The sequence below is a fragment of the Sciurus carolinensis genome, unplaced genomic scaffold (assembly GCF_902686445.1).
Source record: "Sciurus carolinensis unplaced genomic scaffold, mSciCar1.2, whole genome shotgun sequence".
NCBI classification, from domain to species: Eukaryota; Metazoa; Chordata; class Mammalia; order Rodentia; family Sciuridae; genus Sciurus; species Sciurus carolinensis.
In genome coordinates this window covers 63250-82662 of record NW_025920238.1, presented here as the reverse complement: position 1 = coordinate 82662, position 19413 = coordinate 63250, and the positions used below count along the sequence as shown (strand labels likewise).

Here is a 19413-nt window from a genome sequence, read left to right as displayed (position 1 = left end):
GCATAGATACAGAGTAGACAGAACACAGAGCCCACATCCCAGGCTCACAGTACGGAGCACAGATTACAGAGACAGAGTCCAGAGCCAGAGCCCAGAGTGCAGAGTTCAGAACACAGAGCACAGAGCACAGAGCACAGATCCAGTATTCAGAGAACAGAGACAGACTTCAGAGCCCAAACCAAGAGGATTGAGTCAAAGCCTAGAGCCAGAGCCCAGAATACAGAGCACAGAGCACAGAGCCACAGCACAGAGCGCAAAGCACAGAACACATGGCACAGAGTGCAGAGCACAGAGACCTTAGTCAATGTACAGAGTTAGAGGACAGAACACAGAACACAGTGCAGAGATCCCAGAGCCCAGAGCTCTGAGCCAGAGCCAGAGTACAGAGATAGAGCACAGAGCCAAGCTCACAGTGACCAGACCACAGAGCACAGAGCACAGCACACAGAAAACAGCACCTAGAGGCCAGACCTCAGAGACAAAAGACAGAGGCCAGAGCATACATCCAGAGTAGAGTGACAGAACACAGAGCCCATATCCCATGCACACAGCACAGAGCATAGAACCACAGCACAGAGCACAAAGCACAGAGCACAAGGCACAGGGTTTAGAGCACAGAGACCAGAGCACTGAGAACAGAGCAGAGCCAACGTACAGTAACAGAGCACAGAGCACAGAACACAGAGCACAGATCCCAGAGTCCAGAGACCATAGCACAAAGCCCAAATCCCAGAACCCAGAGCACAGGGCCCAGAATAAACAGTCCAGGGCATAGATCCACAGCACAGATTGCACTACCCATGGCACAGAGCACAGAGTGCAGAGTCCAGAAACAATAGCACAGAGCCCAGAGTTCCGAGTTCAGAGCCCAGACCCAGAATATTGAGACAGTGCCTAGAGCCATAGCCTAGAGTCAGAGTGCAGATAACACATCCCAGAGCACAGAGCACAGAGCACAGAGAATAGAAAATATAGCAGGAGCTCAGAGAAAGACCTCAGAGTGCAAAGTGCAGAGCTCAGAGCACAGAGCACAGATCCAGGACCCAAAGTACAGAGACAGAGTTCAGAGCCCAGACCCAGAGAATTTGAAGAGAACCTGGGCTCTGGACTCTGTGCTTTGTATTGTGTGCTCTTGCTATTGGCTCTGTTTTCTGTGCTCTGGTCTCTATGCTCTGGGCTCTATACTCTAGTTTCTGGGTTTGATGATTTGTGCACTAGGCTCTGCGCTCTGTTATGTGTATGCTGGGCTCTGTGCTGTGGCCTCTTTGCTCTGTTCCTTGTTATCTGCACTCTGTGCTCTGGGTTCTGGCTCTGTGCTGTGTGCTCTGAGCTCTCGGCTCTGGGCATGGTACTCTCTGTGCTGTAAGCTCTTTGCTCTGGGCTCAGGCTCTGTGCTCTGTGCTCTGTGCCCTGTGTTCTGTGTTTTCTGCTCTGGGATCTTGATCTGTACTCTGTGCTCTGTGCATTGTACTCTGTGCTCTGGGCTCTGTGCTCTGTACTCTGGGCTGTGTGCTCTGGGTTATGGCTCTAGCTTTGTCTCAAGGCTCTTGATCTGGGCCCTGAAGCCTGACTCTGTTCTCTGGGTCCTGGCTCTGTGCTCTGTGCTCTGTGATCTGCACTCCACGCTCAAGGCTCTGGCTCTGGGTTCTGTCTCTGTAATCTGTGTGCCATGCTGTGATCCTGGGTTGTGTGCTCTGTGTTCTGTCTCTCTACTCTGGATCTATACCCTGGGCTCTGTATTATGGGCTCTGGGCTCTAGACTCTGGGATCTGGGCACTGTGCTTTGTTCTCTGGACTGTGCTGGTTTCTCTGTGCTCTGTGTTCTATAATCTGGTCTCAGAGCAGGACTCCAGAGAGCAGAGTGCAGAGCAAAAAGCACAGAGCACAGAGCCTGGAGCCCGGAGCACAGAGCACAGATCACAGAGCCTGAGGCCAGAGCCCACAGTACAAAGTACAGAGCTCAAAGTAAAGAGCACAGAGACCAGAGAAAAGAGCACAAACCAGAGCACAGAACACTCAGCCGGGAACACAGACACAGAGCTCTGGACTCTGGCCCTGTGCTCTGGCTCTGTGCTCTCCGCTCTGGACTCTGGACTCTGGTCACTGTGCTCCGGGCTCTTGCTCTGTCTCTGTACTCTGGATGTGTCTCTATTCTCTGTGCTCTGGGCTCTGGGCTCTGTGATCTGATGTTGGGTCACTGTACTGTGTGCTCTTTGGTCTGTCCTTGTACTCTGGCTCACTACTGTGGGTCTAGGCTCTCGGTTCTGTGCTCTGTCCTCTGGTCTCTGTGCTCTTTTCTCTGTGCTCCAGGTCTGTAATCTGGGCTGTGTGCTCCGTGATTGTTATCTGTGCTCTGTGCTGTGGGCACTGGCTCTAAGCTCTTTCTCAATACTCTGGGTCTGGACTCTGAACTCTGTCTCTGTTCTATGGATCCTAGCTCTGTCCTCTGTGCCCTGGTTTCTGTGCTCTGTGCTCTGCTCTCTGTGATCTGCACTCTGTGCTCTGGGCTGTGTACTCTGTCCTCTGTGCCCTGGTTTCTGTGCTCTGCACTCTGTTCTCTGGGATCTGGTAACTGTGATCTGTGCTCTGTGCTCTGTCTCTGTACTCTGGCTCTGGCTTAGAGCTCTAGGCTCTAGACTCTCTGTTCTGTGTTCTGTGATCTGTGCTCTTTACTTTGTCTCTGACTCTGTGCTTTGTGCTCTGGTCTCTGTGTGCTGCAGTTTGTGCTCTGTGCTCCATGCTCTGTCCTCTGTGCTCTACGCTGTGTGCACTGGGCTCTGGTTCTAGGCTCCATCTCAAAACTGTGGGTCTAGGCTCTGTACTCCATCTCTGTTCTCTGGGACCTAGTTTGTTCCCTGAGCCTGTGCTCTGTTCTCTGTGCTCTGTGCTCAGTGCTCTGTATTCTGGGATCTGTGCTCTGAGCTCTGTCTCGGTTATCTGGCTCTGTGCTCTGCAGGGTTCACACTGGGCTCTGAATCAGTTTTCTGCTCTGAGCTCTGTGCTCTGCACTCTGCTTTCTGGGCTCTGGATCTGTGCTCTGGCTATTTGTTCTGGCTCTGTGTTCTGCACTCTTTGCTCTGGGCTTGGGATCAATGCTCTGGCTCTGTGCTCTGTGCTCAGGGTTCTGGTTCAAGGTTCTGTCTCAATACTCTGGATCTGGCTCTCAACTCTGTCACTGTTCTCTGGGCCCTTGCTCTATGCTCTGTGCTCTGTGCTCTACACTCTGCATTCTGGGTTCTGGCTCTGGGCTCCTACTCTGTGCTCTCTGCTGTTCTCTGTACTGTGTGCTCTGCTCTGTGTTCTGTGGTCTGCACTGTGGGCTCTGGAACAGTGCTCTGGCACTGTGCTCTGTCTTCTATTCTCTGTACTCTGGGCTCTGGGCTCTAGCTCTGTGATCTGTGCCCTGTTCTCTGGTCTCTGTGCTCAGTGTTCTGTGTTCTGTGCTCTTTGCTCTTGGTTCTGTGCTCTGGGCTCTGTTCTATGTGCTTTGTGCTCTCTGTTCTGTGCTCTGTTCTCTGTGCTCTCTGCTCTGGGTTCTGAGCTCTGTGCTCTATACTCTGGTCTCTGTGCTCTGGGCTCATTGATTTGGGCACTGGGCTCTGGGTCCTATGCTGTGTGCTCTTGCCTCTGGGCTCTGGGCTGTGGGCACTCTGCTCTGGTGTCTGGTCTCTGATCAGTGTGCTCTGTTGTCTGTGCTCTTGTGTCTGGTCTCTGATCAGTGTGCTCTCTACTCTGTAATCTGTGCTCTGCATTCTGTGTTCTTGGCTCTTGACACTGTGCTCTGGTCTGTGTGCTCTGCACTTTGTGTTCTATGCTCTGTGCTGTGTGCTCTGCACACTGTGCTCTGGGCTCTGGCTCTGTGCTCCAGGCTCTGTTCTCTGTGCTCTCTGCTCTGTGTTCTGTGCTCTGGGCGCTGGGCTCTGTGCACCATACTCTGGTTTCTGGGCTCTGTCCTCTGTTTTCTGGTCTATGGTCACTGTGCTGTTCTCTGTGCTCTGTTCTTTTCCCCGGGCTTTGTTTTCATGGCTCTGGCTCTGGGCACTTTCTCTGATTCTGGGTCTGGCCTGTGTGCTCTGTGAACTGTGCTCTGACTCTGTGCTCTGTGCTCTTTTCTCTGAACTCTGCACTCTGGGCTCTGGCTCTGGACTCCTGCTTTTTCTATTGTGCTCTGTGCTCTGGGCTCTGTCCTGTTTGTTCTGGTCTTATGCCCTGGGATCTGACTCTGTGTCGTGTCTCTGTGCTCTGTTTTCTGTGCTCTCTGCTCTAGCCTCTGTGCTTTGTATTCTGTGCTCTCTGCTCTAAGCTTTTTGCTCTAGCCTCTGGCTCTGGGCTCTGTCTGTGTATTCTGTTTCTTGTCTCTGTGCTTTGTGCTATCTCTTCTGGCTCAGTCTCTGCTCTCCTCTCTCCAGTCTGAGTTTTTGGTTCTGTCTCTGGGCTCTGTGCTCTCTGATCTGGCTATGTGATCTGGCTCTGTGCTCTGAACTCTGCACTCTGGGCTCTTGCTCTGTGCTTTCTCTCTGTACTCTGTCCATGACTCGGAGCTCTGTGTTCTGTCTCTTTATTCTGGGTCTTGGTTTTGGGCACTGGCTGTGTCCTCTGGTCTCTGTGCTCTGGGCTCTGGGTTCTGGTCTCTGTGCTCTGGTCTCTGTGCTGTGTGCTCTGGACTCTGGGCACTGTGCTCCCTGCTCGGTCTCTGGTCACTGTGCTCTGTGCTCTGTCTCTGTACTTTTGCTCTGTACTCTCAGTCTGTGCTCTGAGCTCTGTGCTCTGCCTTCTGGGCTCTGGGTTCTGGGTTTGTGCTGTGCTCTTTGCTTTGCACTCTGTGCTTTGGGCTCTGGATCTGGGCTCCTACTCTGAGATAAGAGCACAGAACACAGAGCACCAAGGGCACAGCACAGAGCCCAGAGCACAGAGCACAGTACCCAGTGCCCAGAGCACAAGGCATAGACTTCAGAGCAGAGAGCACAGTGCACAAAGCACAGGGCACATAGCACAGAGCAGAAGCCCAGAGCCAGAGCCCAGAGTGCAGAGTGCAGAGCACATTTTCAGAGCCAAAAGCCCAGAGGACAGCACACAGAGCATAGAGTAAAGAGCACAGAGACCAGAGAACAGTGCAAACACCAGAGCACAGAGCACAGAGTCAAAGCACAAAGTCAGAGATCTGGGCTCTGGACCTGGGCTCTGGCTCTATGCTCTTAACTCTGTGATCTGGACTCTGGTCAATACGCTCTGTGCTCTCTGTTCTGCACTCTGTGCTCTGGGTTCTGTCTCTTAGCTCTGTGCTCTTGGCTCTGGGCTCTGGGCTCTATGCGCTCTGCTTGTGGCTCTGTACTCTGACTCTGTGCTCTGGGCTCCATGTTCTACGCTCCAGGCACTATGCTCTGTGCACTGGGCTCTGAAGCCTGTGTTATGTGCTCTGGATTCTCGCTCTGTACTCTGGGCTCTGTGTTCTAGGCTCTGGGCACTGGGCTGTGTGCTAAGTTCTCCGGTCACTGTGGTCTGTGCTCTGTGCTGTGTCTCTGTACTCTGGATCTGTACTCTGGGTCTGGGCTCTGTGCTCTGGTCTCTGAGCTCTGTGCTCTATACTCTGGCCTGTGTTCTTTGGAATCTGTTTCTAGGCTCTCTCTCAGTATTCTGGGTCTGGGCTCTGTGCTCTGTATCTGTTCCCTGGGTCCTGGTTCTTTGTTCTGTACCCTGTACCCCGGGCTCTGGCTCTGGGTTCTTGCTCTGTTTTCTGTGCTCTTTGTTCTGCACTCAGGGCTCTGAGCTCTGGGCACTCTGCTCTGTGCTGTGGTCTCTGTGTTCTGTGCTCTGTGCTCTGCACTCTGTCTTCTGTGCTCTGACTCTGCTCTGTGCTCTTTGCTCTGGTCTCTGGGCTCTGCCTCTGGGCTCTAGTTCTATGCTCTGGACTCTGGCGTCTGTGCACTGGGCTCTGGGCTCTGCAATCTGTCTCCCTATTATGGCTCTGGCTCCATGTTCTGAGCTCTGGACTCTGTGCTCTATTCTCTGTGCTCCGTACTCTCTATCCTGCACTCTTTTCTCTTGGCTCTGTGCTCTTGACTCTGTGTTCTGTGCTCTCTGTTCTGTGCTCTGTGCTCTGTGCTCTGTGCTCTGGAAACTAGGATCTGTGCTCTATTCTTTGGTCTCTGTGCTCTTGAATCTGGGATCTCTGCTCTGTGCTCTGGGCTCTGGGCTCATTGATTTGGGCACTGGGCTCTTTGCCCTGTGCTGTGTGCTCTGGCCTATGTGCTCTGGGCTCTGGGTACTTTGCTCTGTGTTTTGGTCTCTGGTCAGTGTTCTCTGTGCTCTGTGCTCTGCACTCTGCTCTCTGGGCTCTGGCTCTGTTCTCTGGGCAATTTGATCTGGTCTGTGATCACTGTGCTCTGGTCTCTTTGCTCTGCATTGTGTGCTCTGTGCTCTGTGCTGTTTGCTCTGGGCTGTGTGCTCTGGGCTCCGTCTCTAGGTTTCATCTCAATACGCTGGGTCTAGACTCTGAACTCTCTCTCTTCTCTGGGTCCTGTATCTGTTCTCTATGCCTGTCCTGTGTTCTCTGCACTGTGTGCACTGCGTTCTGTGCTCTGTACTCTGAGATCTGTGCTCTGTGCTCTGGCTAGGTGATCTGACTCTGTGCTTGGCACTGTGTGCACTGGGCTCTGGTCAGTTCTCTGCTCTGGGCTCTGTGCTCTGTGCTCTGCAGTTTGTGCTCTGACTTTGGCACTGTGCTCTTTGCTCTCTTCTTTGTGTTCTGGTCTCTGTGCTGCAGGCACTGTGTGCTGGGCTCTGGGTCTGTGCTCTGTGCTCTGGTCTCTGTGCTCTGTACCCTGGGATCTATGCTCTGTGCTCTGGGCTCTGAGTTCTGGATCAGTTCTCTGCTATGTGATCTGTGCTCTGCACTCTGTGCTCTGTGCTGTGACTATTTGTTCTGGCTCTGTGTTAAGCACTCTGCTCTGGGCTCTCTCTCAGTGCTCTGGTTGTGTTCTATGTGCTTTCTACACTGCACTCTGTTCTCTGGCCTTGGCACTGTGCTATGTGCTGTCTGCTCTGGGCTCTGTGCTCCCTGCTCTGTGATCTGGGCTTTGTTCTCTGTGCTGTGGTCTCTGGGCATTGTGCTTTGTGTGCCTGTCTCTGGTCACTGAGTTCTCTGCACTGTGTTCTGTCTCTGTACTCTGGTTCTGTACACTGAGTCTGCTCTGGGCTCTGTGCTCTGTTTTCTGGTCTATGGTCACTGTGTTCTGCTCTCTATGCTCTACACTCTGTGCTCTGTGCTGTGCACTCTGTGCTCTGTGCTCTGCCTCTGTGCTCTGTTCTCTGTATTCTTGCTCTAGACACTTTCTCAATATTCTTGGTGTGGTCACTGAACTGTCTCTCTTCTCTGGGTCTTGGCAGAATACAGAGCCACTTCCTCTGGGCTCTGGGCACAGAGCACAGAGATGAGAGAGCAGAGACCATAGTACAGAGCACGGAGCACACAGTGCAGATCACAGATCACAGATCCTGAGCCCAGAGCCAGAGTCCAGAGCACACAGCCAGAGCACAGAGCATAGAGCACAAATCACAGAGCAGGAGCCCAGAGCCAGAGCCCAGTGTGCAGAGAGCAGAGCAAGGACCACAGAGTACCGAGCCAGAGCACAGTGCACAGAGCACAGAGTGCAGACTTAGAGTCAGAGATACTGCCCAAATCCAGAGCCCAGAACCTTGAGTCCAAAGCACGGAGCAGAGAGCACAGAGCACAGAGCACAGAAAACAGAGCAAGGGCTTAGAGACAGAGCCCAGAGTGCAGAGTGCAAAGCTCAGAGCACAGTGCCAGGACCCAGAGAACAGAGAAAGAGTTCAGAGCCCAAGCCGAGAGAGAGAGAGAGCTTAGAGTCAGAGCCCAGAGCAAACAGCACAGAGCACAGAGAAGAGAGCAGAAATTACAGAGTCAGAGCAAAATGAACAGAGCACAGAATGCTCAGAGCACAGAGCTCAGAGCTCAGAGCCCAGACCCAGAGTACATATCCAGAGTACAGAGACAGAGAGCAGAGCACAGAACACAGATTGGAGAGCATAGAGCCAGGACCCAGACAACAGAGACAGAGTACAGAACCCAGATCTAGAATACTGAGAGAGAGTCTAGAGCTGCAGACAAGAGTACACAGCTCAGAGCACAGCGCACAGAGCACAGAGCCAGAGTACAGAGTGCAGAGCACAGAGCAGCAATTTCAGAACACAGAGCACAGAGTGCAGAGCATAAAGACCAGAGCACAGAGTACAGAGACCAGAGAACTGAGCACAGAGCCAAGAGCCCAGACCCAGAGTAGAGTCAGAGTACAGAGACAGAGCACAGAGCACAGAACACAGTGCCCAGAGACCAGAGCAGAGAGTCCAGTGCCCAGAGTCTAGAGCACAGAGTCCAGAGTGCAGAGTGAGAGCCCAGATCACAGAAAACAGAGCACAGAGCACATAGCACACATACCAGAGCACAGAGCCCAGAGCACAGAGCTCAGAGGCTGGCCCAGGTTTCCGACTCTATGCTCTGTGTTCTGTGCTCTGGACTGTGGTCACTGTGCTCTGTGCTCTGTGCTCTGTCTGTGGACTCTGTATCTACCTCTGAGCTCTGGGCTCTGGAATCATTGCTCTGTGTACTTTGCTTTGTACTCTGGGCTCTGGGTCTGTGCTCTGGGCTCTGCCTCTGTTCTCTGGCTTGTGATCTGTGCTCTAGTCTCATGGTCTGTGCTCTGTGCTCTGTACTTTGGTCTCCATGTGCTAGTGCCTTTGGTCTGTGCTCTGTTCTCTGTATTCTGGGCTCTGGGCTCTGTGTTCTGTCTCTAAACTCTGGGTCTGTGTTCTGGGCTCTGGTCTCCCTGCTCTGGGTTCTGGGTCCATGCTCTGAGCACTGAGCTCTCACCTGAGCTCTGATCTCTGTGCTCTGGCTCTGTGCTCTGGCCTCTGGGTCTCTGGTTAGTGCTCTGAGCACTGACTCTAGGCTTTGGGTTCTGGGCTCTGGGTTTGCAGATTTGTGAACTGGGCTCTATGCTCTGTGCTGTGTGCTCTGGGCTCTAAGCTCTGTTCTCCGTGCTCTGCATTCTGTGCTGTGGGCTGTAGACTCTGTGCCTGTGCTCTTGTCCTTGTCACCATGCTCTCAGCTCTGTGTACTCGGCTCTGTACTCTGTGTTCTGTGCTCTGGGCTCTTGCTCTGCACTCTGGGCTCTGGGCTCTAGGCTGTGGGCACTGGGCTCTGTGATCTGGTCTCTGGTCACTGTGCTCTGTGTTCTGTGCTCTGTGCTTTGTCTCTGTACTCTGAATCTGTACCCTGGGTCTGGGCTCTGGGATCTGTGCTCTGTGCTGTGACCTATGTGCTCTGTTATTTGTGCTCTGTGATCTGTGCTGTGTTCTGTGCTGTGTGCTCTGGGCTCTGTATCTAGGATCTCTCTCAATACTCTGGGTCTGGATTCTGAACTCTGTCTCTGTTCTCCAGGTTCTGGTTCTGTGTTTTGCACTCTGTGCTCTGGGCTCTGACTCTGGGCTCCTGCTCTGTTTTCTCTTCTCTGTGTTCTGTACTCTCTGCTCTGTGCTCTGCACTCTGGGCTCTGGGCTCTGGCTCTGTCCTGTGTACTCTGTGGTCTGCAATATGCACTCCCTGCTCTGTTCCCTGTGCTTTGTGCTCTGTGCTCTGTGCTCTATGAACTAGCCTCTGGTCTCTGTGCTTTGCACTCTGCTCTGGGCTCTAGGATTTGGGCTCTGGGCACTGTGCTCTGTGCTCTGGGATCTGTGCTATTGGCCCTGTGCTCTGTGCTGTGTGCTCTTGTCTCAGAGCTTTAGTCTAGAGACAAAGACCAGAGCACAGAGTGCAAACCAGAGACTAGAGCACAGAGAAAAAAGACCTAAGCACCGAGCACAGAGCCAAGAGCCCAAACCCAGTGTACAGAGCCAGAGTACAGAGACAGATCTCAGAGCACAGGGCACAGAGACAAGAGACCAGAGCACAGAGCCCAGTGCCCAGAGGCTAGAGCACAGAGCCCAGAGCACACAGCACAGTGCACGAATCAACCAGCCCAGAGCACAGAGCACAGAGCCATTGCTCAGAGACCAGAGCACAGAGTAAACAGCACAGTGCACAAATCAATGAGCACAGAGCACAGAGTTAGAACTCAGAGCCCAGAGCACAGAGCACAGAGAACAGAATCAGAGCCCAGAGTCAAGAGCCCAGACCCCAGAGCTCATACCCAGAGCCCAGAGCACACAGCACAGAGAACACAGCGTAGAGCCCCAGGCACATAGTCCAGAATACATAGACCAGAGCTCAGAGAGATAGCCAGAGCACAGAGCTCAGAAACAAGAGAACACAGAACAGAGCACAGAACATAGAGCACAGAGCTCAGAGCAAGAGCCCAGAGCACAGTGCAAAGAGTGCAGAGTACAGTGCACAGAGCCATGGCACAAAGCCAGAGCAGAGAACATAGCCGGAGCATAGAGCTCAGAGCAGGGAGCACAGAAAACAAAGCACAGAACAGGAGCCCAGAGGAGAGCCCAGAGCGCAGAATGCAGAGCACAGAGCACAGAGCACAAAGCAAAATGCAGAGCACAGAGCCAGAGCCCAGAGCTCAGAATACAGAGCAAAGAGCACAGGATAAAGATTACACAGCCCAGAGCAGAGTACAGAGCAAGAGCACAGATCAAAAAGCACAGAGCCCAGAGTATAGGGTGCAGTGCCCAGAGAAGAGCACAAGGAGCACAGAGCATGGAGCCAGAGACCAGAGCACACAGCCCAGAGCCCAGAGAACAGAGCACAGAGCACTCAGGACAGAGTATAGAGCATAGAGATCAGAGACCAGAGACCATAGCATAGAGCACAGAGCCAGAATCCAAAGCCAGAGTCCAGAGCACAGAATGCAGTGCACAGAGTACAGAGCCCAGAGTCAGAGCCCAGAGCACATAGCTAGAGTACAGAGCAGAGAGCACAAAGCACAGAGCACAGAGAACAGAGCAGGAGCCCAGTGCAAGAGCCCAGAGCACAGAGTGCAGAGGAGCACAGAGCACAGAGACAGAGCCCAGTTCACAGAGAATTGACCCAGACACAGAGTCTGAGACAGTGCCCAGAAACAGAGTCCAGAACCAGAGCCCAGAACACAGAGTGCAGAGCACTGAGTCAGAGCCCAGATCCCAGATTAGAGAGCACAGAGCACAGAGTAAAGGGCACAGAGACCAGAGACCAGAGACCAGAGCACAAACCAGAGCACAGAACACAGAGCCAACAGCACAGAGACAGAGCTCTGGGCTCTGGCTCTGGGTTCTGTGTTCTGTGCTCTGGACTCTGGTCACTGTGCTCTGTGCTCTGTGTTCTGCCTCTGTACTCTGCCTCTGCCTCTGTGCTCTGGGCTCTGTGCTCTGTGCTCTGGTATCTGTGCTCTGTGCTCTGTACTCTGGGTTCTGGGCTCTGCATTCCATCTCTGAACTCTGGGTCTGTGCTCTGGGCTCTGGTCTCTCTGCTCTGTGCTCTGGGTCCTTACTCTGAGCACTGAGCTCTGGTCTGGAATGTGATCCCTGTGCTCTGGCTCTGTGATCTTGGCTCTGAGTCTGTGGTTTGTGTTCTGAACTATGGCTCTAGGCTCTGGGATCCCAGATTTGTGAACTGAACTCTGTGCTCTGTGCTACGTGCTCTGGGCTCTGAGCTCTGTTCTCTGTGCTCTGCACTCTGTGCTAAGGGCTCTGGCTCTGTGATCTGCACTCTGTGCTCTGGGTTGTTTTCACTGTTCCCTGTTTTCTTGTCCTTGTCAATATGTTGTGTGATATGTGCTCCCAGCTCTGTGCTCTGTGTTCTGTGCTCTGGGCTCTCGCTCTGCACTCTGGGCTCTGTGCTCAAGGCTCTGGGCACTGGGCTCTGTGCTCTGGTGTCTGGTCACAGTGCTTTATGCTCTATGCTGTGTCTATGTACTCAGGATCTGTAATCAGGATCTGTGCTCTGAACTCTGTCTCTGTTGTCTGGCTCTTGGCTCTGTGCTCTGTGCTTTGTGTTTGTACTCTGTGCTCTTGGCTGTGGCTTCAGGCTCCTGAATATTTTTCTGTGCACTGTGCTCTGTGCTCTGTGCTCTGTGCTCTGGGCTCTGTGCTCTGGCTCTGTGGTCTGCGATCTGTGCTGTGGGCTCTGGGCTCTGGGCTCTGGCTGTGGACACAGTCTCTGACTCTGTGTCCGGACTCCATGTTCTGTGCACTGTGCTCTGGTTCTTTGCTGGGTACTCTGTGCTCTGCACTCTGTGCTCTGTGCTCTATGCTATGGTCTCTGGTCTCTGAGCCCTGTGCTCTGTGTTTTGTATCTGATCACTGGACTATGGACTCTGGGCTCTGAGCACACAGCACAGAGAACATAGCTCAAAGCCCTGGGCACATAGCCCAGAACCCATAGACCAGTAGGGTCTCTGGGTCTTGGAAGAATACAGAGCACAGAGCGCAGACTTATAGACCAGAGCTCAGAGCCAGAGCCAGAGCACAGAGCTCAGAGACCAGAGACCACAGAACAGAGCACAGAGTCCGGAGTACAGATCGCAGAGCACAGAGTCACAGCAGAGTGACCAGAGACCAGAGCAGAGAGCACAGAGCACAAAGCACAGAAAACAGAGTAGGAACTCAGAGCCAGAGTCCAGAGCACTGAGTTCAGAACACAGAGCACAGACACAGATCCAGGACCCAGAGAACAGAGACGGAGTCAGATCCCAAACCCAGAGTATTGAGAGAGATACTAGAGTCAGAGCCCAGTGCGTAGAGCACAGAGCACAGAATGCAGAACACAGAGTGCAGAGCATAGAGACCAGAGCACAGAGCAGAGAGACCAGAGCACCAAGCACAGAACCAAGAACTCAGATCCAGGGTACAGATCCAGAGTACAGAGACAGAGCACAGAGCCGAGAACACAGAACACAGAGCCCAGAGCACAGATTGCATAGCACATAGCAGAAATCTCATAACCCATAGCAAAGAGCCCAGAGCAGAGCACACAGAAAAATGCACAAATCAGTGAATTCAGAACCCAGAGCACAGAGCCAGAGCCCAGAGCACAGAGCCCAGAGCACAGAACCAGAGCCCAGAGCCCAGAGCTCAGACCACAGAGTTAGAGTCCAGATCCCAGAGCACACAGCACAGGGCACATAGCAAAGCGTTCAAAGACCACAGCACAGAAGCCAGAGCACATAGCCCAGAGCCCAGGGAGAGCCACAGCACAGAGCTCAGAGACAAGAGACCATAGCACAGAGCACAGAGTACAGAGCGCAGAGTCAGAGCCTAGAGCTCAGTGTGCAGAGCACAGTGTACAGACCATGGAACTAGAAACCAGAGCACTGAGTGCAGAGCACAGAGCACAGAGCCCAGAGTACAGAGCACATAGCACAGGTCACAGAGACAACAGCAGAGTCAAAACACAGAGCACAGAACCCAGTCACCAGAGCTCAGAGACAGTGTACAGAGCACAGAACTCAGAGACCAGAGACCTTAGCACAGAGCCCACATCCCAGAGACCAGAGCACAGATTCCCGAGCACATATCCCAGAGCATAAATTTAGGCTACAGAGACAGAACAGAAAGCCCACATCCCAAGCTCACAGCACAGAGCACAGAGAACAGAGACAGAGCCCAGAGCCATATCCTAGAGCATGGAATGAAGAACAGAGAGTACAGAGCACATTTTCAGTTCCCAGAGAACAGAGACAGAGTTCAGATCCCAGACCCAGCGTATTGAGACAAAGCATAGAGTGATAGCCCGGGACACACAGCCCAGATCCAGAACCCAGAGCACCGGGCCACAACACAGAGTGCAGAGCACAGAGCATAGAGCACAGAATGCAGAACACAGAGACCAGAGTACGGAGCACGGAGCACAGAGACCAGAGCAAAGAGCCATTGCCAAAGTATAGAGACAGCACAGAACACGGTGACCAGAACACAGAACACAGAGCACAGAGCCCAGAGAACACAACCCAGTGCACAGAACAGAAAGCACAGAGACCACAACACAGATCCCAGAGCACAGAGCACAGAGCCCACAGACCAGAGAACATAGACAGAGCACAGAGATCAGAAACCAAAATCCATAGTACAGATCACAGAGCACAGAGCACAGAGCACAGAGCACAGATCCTGAAACCAGAGCCAGAGCCCAGAGCACACAGGCAGAGCACAGAGCCCAGAACACAAAGCAGAGAGCACAAAGCACAGTGTAGGATCACAGAACCAGAGCCCAGAGTTCAGATTGCAGAACACAGGGCAGAGAGCACAGAGGCAGAGCACAGAGCACAATGCACAAAGCACAGAGCACAGAGTGCAGAGCCAGAAACCAGAATGCAAAGTGAAGACCACACAGCATAGAGCACAGAGTTAGAGCCCAGTGTAGAGAGCACTGAGCCCAGACACAGAGTCAGAGACATTACCCAGATCCAGAGCCCAGAATCAGAACACAGAGCACAGAGCCCAGAGTCCAGAGCACAGAATTCAGAGCAAGACCAGAACCCAGAGCCCATAGTACAGAGCACAGAGCACAGAGTAAAGAGCACAGACAACAGAGAACTGAGCACAAACCAGAGCACAGAGGACAGAGCCAAGAGCACAAAGCCAGAGCACTGTGCTCTAGTCCTGGACTCTGGCTCTGTGCTCTGCACTCTGGGTTCTGGACTCTGTGCCCTATCTCTGTACTCTGGCTCTGGCTCAGAGCTCTGGGCTGTGGGCTAAGTATTCTGTGTTCTCTGCTCTGAGCTCTGTACACTATGCTCTGTGCTCTGTCTCTGTACTCTGAGCTCTGGGCAATGAGCTCTTGTCTCTGTGCTCTGTGCTCTGTGCACTGTGTTCTGTGCTCTGGGCTCTAGGCACTGAGCTAGCTCCCTTCTCTGGTCTCTGGTCATTGTGCTCTGTGCTCTGTGCTCTGGGATATAGGCACTGAGCTCCTTTCTCTGGTCTCTGGTCATTGTGCTCTGTACTCTCTGCTCTGGGCTCTGTGCTCTGCACTCTCTTCTCTTGCCTCTGGCTCTGTGCTCTCGGCTCTGTGCTCTGGGCTCTGGCCACTTTAATCTGTGGTCTTGGCTCTGGGCACTGTGTTCTGTGCTCTGTTCTCCATCTCTACTCTGGCACTGTACTCTGGATCTGTGCTGTGGGCTCTGTGCTGTGTACTTTGGTCTGTGGTCATTGTGCTCTGCTTTCTGAACTCTGTACTCTGTGCTCTGAGCTGTGGGCTCTGTGCTCTGGCTCTGTGCTCTGTGCTCTGTGCTCTGGACTCTGGCTTTCTGATCTGGCTCTGTGCTCTGTACTGTGCACTCTGGGATCTGGATCAGTTCTCTGCTCTGTGCTCTGTGCTCTTTGCTCTGCCCTCAGCACTCTGGGCTCTGACTCTGTGCTCTGGCTATTTGTTCTTGCTCTGTGTTCTGCACTCTGCACTCTGGGCTCTGAATCATTGTTCTGGGATCTGTGCTTTGGCTGTGTACTCTTGCTCTTTGCTCTGTGCTCTGGTGTGTGCTCTGAATCTGTGCTTTGAATTCTAGGCTCTGGTCTCTGTGTTCTTTTTCTCTACTCTGGATCTGGGCTCTGAGCTCTGGACTCTGTGCTCTGTGCTCTGTGCTCTGTGCTTTGGTCTCTGTGCTCTTTGCTCTGCTCTCTGTGCTTTCAACTCTCTCCCTCTGCTCTGGGTTCTGTGCTCTGGGCTCTCTGTTCTTGTCTCTGGGCTCTGAGTTCTGTGCTCTGGGCTCTGTGCTCGGGGCTCTGTGGTCTGGACTCTGCTCTATGTGCTGTACTCTGGTCTCTGTGCTCTCTACTCTGGGCTCTGGGCTCTGTGTTTTGTCTCTCTACTCTGGGTCTGGCCTCTGGGTTCTGGCCTCTGGGTTCTGGGCTCTGTGCTGTGTTCTCTGTGCTCTGGTCTCTGGTCTCTATGCTCTGTGCTTTGTACTCCTTACTCTGAACTCTGTGTTTTGTCTCTGAACTCTGGGTCTGTACTCTGGGCTCAGACTTTGTTCTCCACCTCTGTGAACTTTGCTCTGGTCTCTGTGCTCTGTGTTGTGTGGTCTGTGCTCTGGTTTCTGGTCTCTGGTCTCTGTGCTCTGTACTGTGGGCAGGTTAGAATACCATAGGTAAACATGCTTTGTGATGCAGGAGGAAAGGCACCAAACTTCAAGGCTGAATACTCTGCAAAGAAGAGTAAGGATTTTGTGGGGGGGCAGAAAAGCACAAGTTTTTTGGTGCTGGACACTAACTTTAGTGAAGGGACACTAACAAAATGGGTTTCTTGAAGGTTTATGTCCAAATTCCAGGATATTTCTTCAACTTCAACATACTGTACAGTTAGAGGAGGTAGTCAGTGCCAGATCATTCTGTGAGCATCCATCATGACTGACCTTAAATCTGCTCGAAAGGAAATCAATACCCTTGACAATTCCTTGCTCCTTCCTATTGCACGGAAGAACAGCTGATGACAAATATGCTGATTTTTAGTTTTTTCAGCACAAGGCCTCTGAGGAATAGCTTTCATTACACCACACCCTCTACTCCATTGACCTTCAATGAAAATGACCTCACTGTGGGACATGAAGCACTGATGTATGGCTCTCGAGATCAAGAGTGCACCACAATCAATATCAGACATTTAGTCAAATCTTCAGGCTCAATAAAAAATACCCAAAATGGGCAAAACATGATATCCAAGAGGACATGTTAAAGAGCAGCCCAAAGCGTAATAGGCCTAAGTGAGCAGAAAGAGTATATCCTCATGCATTTTCAGATTTTAGCATCCTTTTTATTTCTTGGACTGGCTGTATCCACCACCAATATACCACGTACCTCATGTCTCTGCTTTCCTTCATTCAATTTGACTTCTTTCATAGAGGGTTTCTTGAGTCTCTCTTGTCCCTGAAAAGCACAATCCGCTCAGTCACAAAAGAGTAGTGCACATGAGAACAACATATCCTTCATCCAATTGTACATTGCATCTCCTCAGTACATCCATCCAATTTAACAACAGTCGAAAAAAGGACTTTATTCCTCTGGACACTGGACATCCAGTGAAATTGGGAGACTTGGTTGCAAATTCCCCCAGTACCTGTGGAATGCTCTCAGTAGGAGTGAACGCGTATGCGTGTCCGAATTATCCAATTTGACTTCAAGACATTTGCAGCCCAATGCCAAGGAAAACTGAGTGAGAAAAGCCTGGGCCAAAGCGGCTCTCTTTGTTCCTCACCTCCTGCATTTCCCGATGCCATGGATGTGCACATGGAAAGTGCTGAGCTGTGCAATTCCACTTCAGTTGCACAGAGGCTGGAATTTGCCCAAGAAGCCGGGTATTTTCCAAAGACTCGTGCAGTTGTCATTTGGAAGATACTGCCATTTGCAACATGGGGAGCAACTTCTTCAAGAACCTGCAGATGATACAACCCAAAGAGCATACTCATGAGTTTGAGCCAAGCAATGTGTTCCTGTGAGTGGTCTCAGGTCAAGGAACATCTCATGGTAGGAAATGCTGGTGTCCATGAAAGTACTGCTACATCTAAGGTTAGATTCATGCTGAAAGTCTGATTGGAAATGGCTTTCGTGTCCACCTGGTTCTTTCTCAAGTGTGCTGATTCAGTAGGTGTAAAGAGAGAAAAATGGATGAGAGGTGATGGTTGGCATATTCAAAAGAGTTCTTGAGTCCCTGCATTGTCTGAAGGTCTGGGGATTTGAAGCATGGTCCTTCTGCAGGTTAGCTGAGCACTCTCCAAGAGGAGCTATCTCCTAACATTTGCAGGGGACCATTTTATATATGGTATAGATCCCCAACTGGTCTGAATCTGTCAAATTCTCAGCAGAAAACTTAACTCCATATGAATACAACAAGTTCCTAAGGAGCTCTTCATCTTCCTTATCACAACAATCCTGCAAGGAATATTTGGTGCACATCAAGATGGAAATCTAGATGTGAGGCATGAGGGAAAAATTTATCCCTGTCTATTGATGCAGGAGAAGGGTTGTAGCTGATCACTGAGCAGAAAAATGTATCAGTGAGCATGGAGCCTGGGGACAGCAGGAGGAGAGGCAGGCCTATGTGGGAATGAGAGTATGCTCAGGTTGTTTTTATCAAGGGAGAGTTCTGGGATCATTCCACCTCAATCCCTAGACCTTCATCTCACAATTTGCTGATTCCTTCCTCAGTCCTGTTTTTCTCCCTGGCATTTTCCTTGGACAATTTCCACCCAGGAGATACCTGTGCCAAATGCACAAACTGGTAGAGGTGCTGAATCTGGAATTCCATCTCATTTATGGGTGAGGTACAGGAAATTGTTTTTCCTGGGCAAAGCTTTTTCTCTAAATGACGGAATGCCTCAGAAACACAGCCAGACCATGAGAGTAAATTTACACAGTTAAGGGGAATTTTGATTGCTCTCGGGATCTGGGGTCCAAGGACTGATATATGGTGGCAGGAATAAAAAAAAGCAAAAAAAAAAAACAAAAACAAAAACAAAAACAAAAAATTTCCTCATTCAATGTTCAGTGCCAGTAGATACTTTTGCTGCTCTTTCTCTCAAGATTCAATGGAGGGAGATAACAGACTCAATGTCATATCCGTGAACTCTCAGTCCTTCAAATGCGATCAGTTCCTCTCTGAAAATGGACTCATTTTGGTTTCCAGTGCTCCCGTGTCATGAGAGCTAAAGATGGGAGAGTGACTGTGTTCTCAGTGGAATGGGCAGGTTTCAGACATGACATGTGTAAAGGGAACAGGGGTTCTAGGCTCTGGTCGGAGCATGCATTTTCTCTCTCCCCAGAAGTTTTCCAATTTTGAGGCAATCTGGATATTGAGGAGTGGCTTCTGTGACCTTGTGCCTGCACTTCAGACATTGCTTGAAGTTATAGAGGGGAATCACTGAGAAAGCAGTGGCTTCACAGTTCCCATGGGAACCAGAGAGGCTTCTGATTCTGGCTGCTTCAGACCGCCATTGAAAAGGAGCACCAGCACCTTGGTGATGGTAAGAGGAAAGAGGAAGGGAGATAGGGTCAGGGGCCCGATTTTTCAATAAATGGGATTCTATCTTCTTGGCCAACTTTACGTGTAACTATGGGGTGTACAGGGGGGCAGCAGATCAGCCATGGATCTTTCCAGGTCCAGAAAGGACAGGGAACCCGATGAACAATGACAGATCAAACTACCCTCCAGTACTGCGAGGTGGCGCTGTTCTGGTTTGGCAGCACCAGTCACCATGACAACCCGGTCACCTAGATCATGCTGTGCACAGTGAGCCTCCATGAGGACTGGGGACAAGACAAGGATGGGAATTGCATGAGGACACTTGGGTCACCCACTTACCACCAGTCCCATCGGCATTCTCCTCTAAAACCACCACTCCAGGCCTCGGAATACACAGGGATTTGGCCGAGTTAGGAAACTCACCTAGGGCCCTAACAGGCACGAGGCATGTTCGCTGATGACAGCTG

General features: G+C 51.7%; 1 pseudogene; it reads left to right on the top strand.

Moving 5' to 3' along the window:
* Positions 1–17336: 17336 nt before the first annotated feature.
* Positions 17337–19413, top strand: part of LOC124975278 (DNA-directed RNA polymerase II subunit RPB2-like) — a 28572-nt pseudogene continuing 26495 nt past the window's right edge.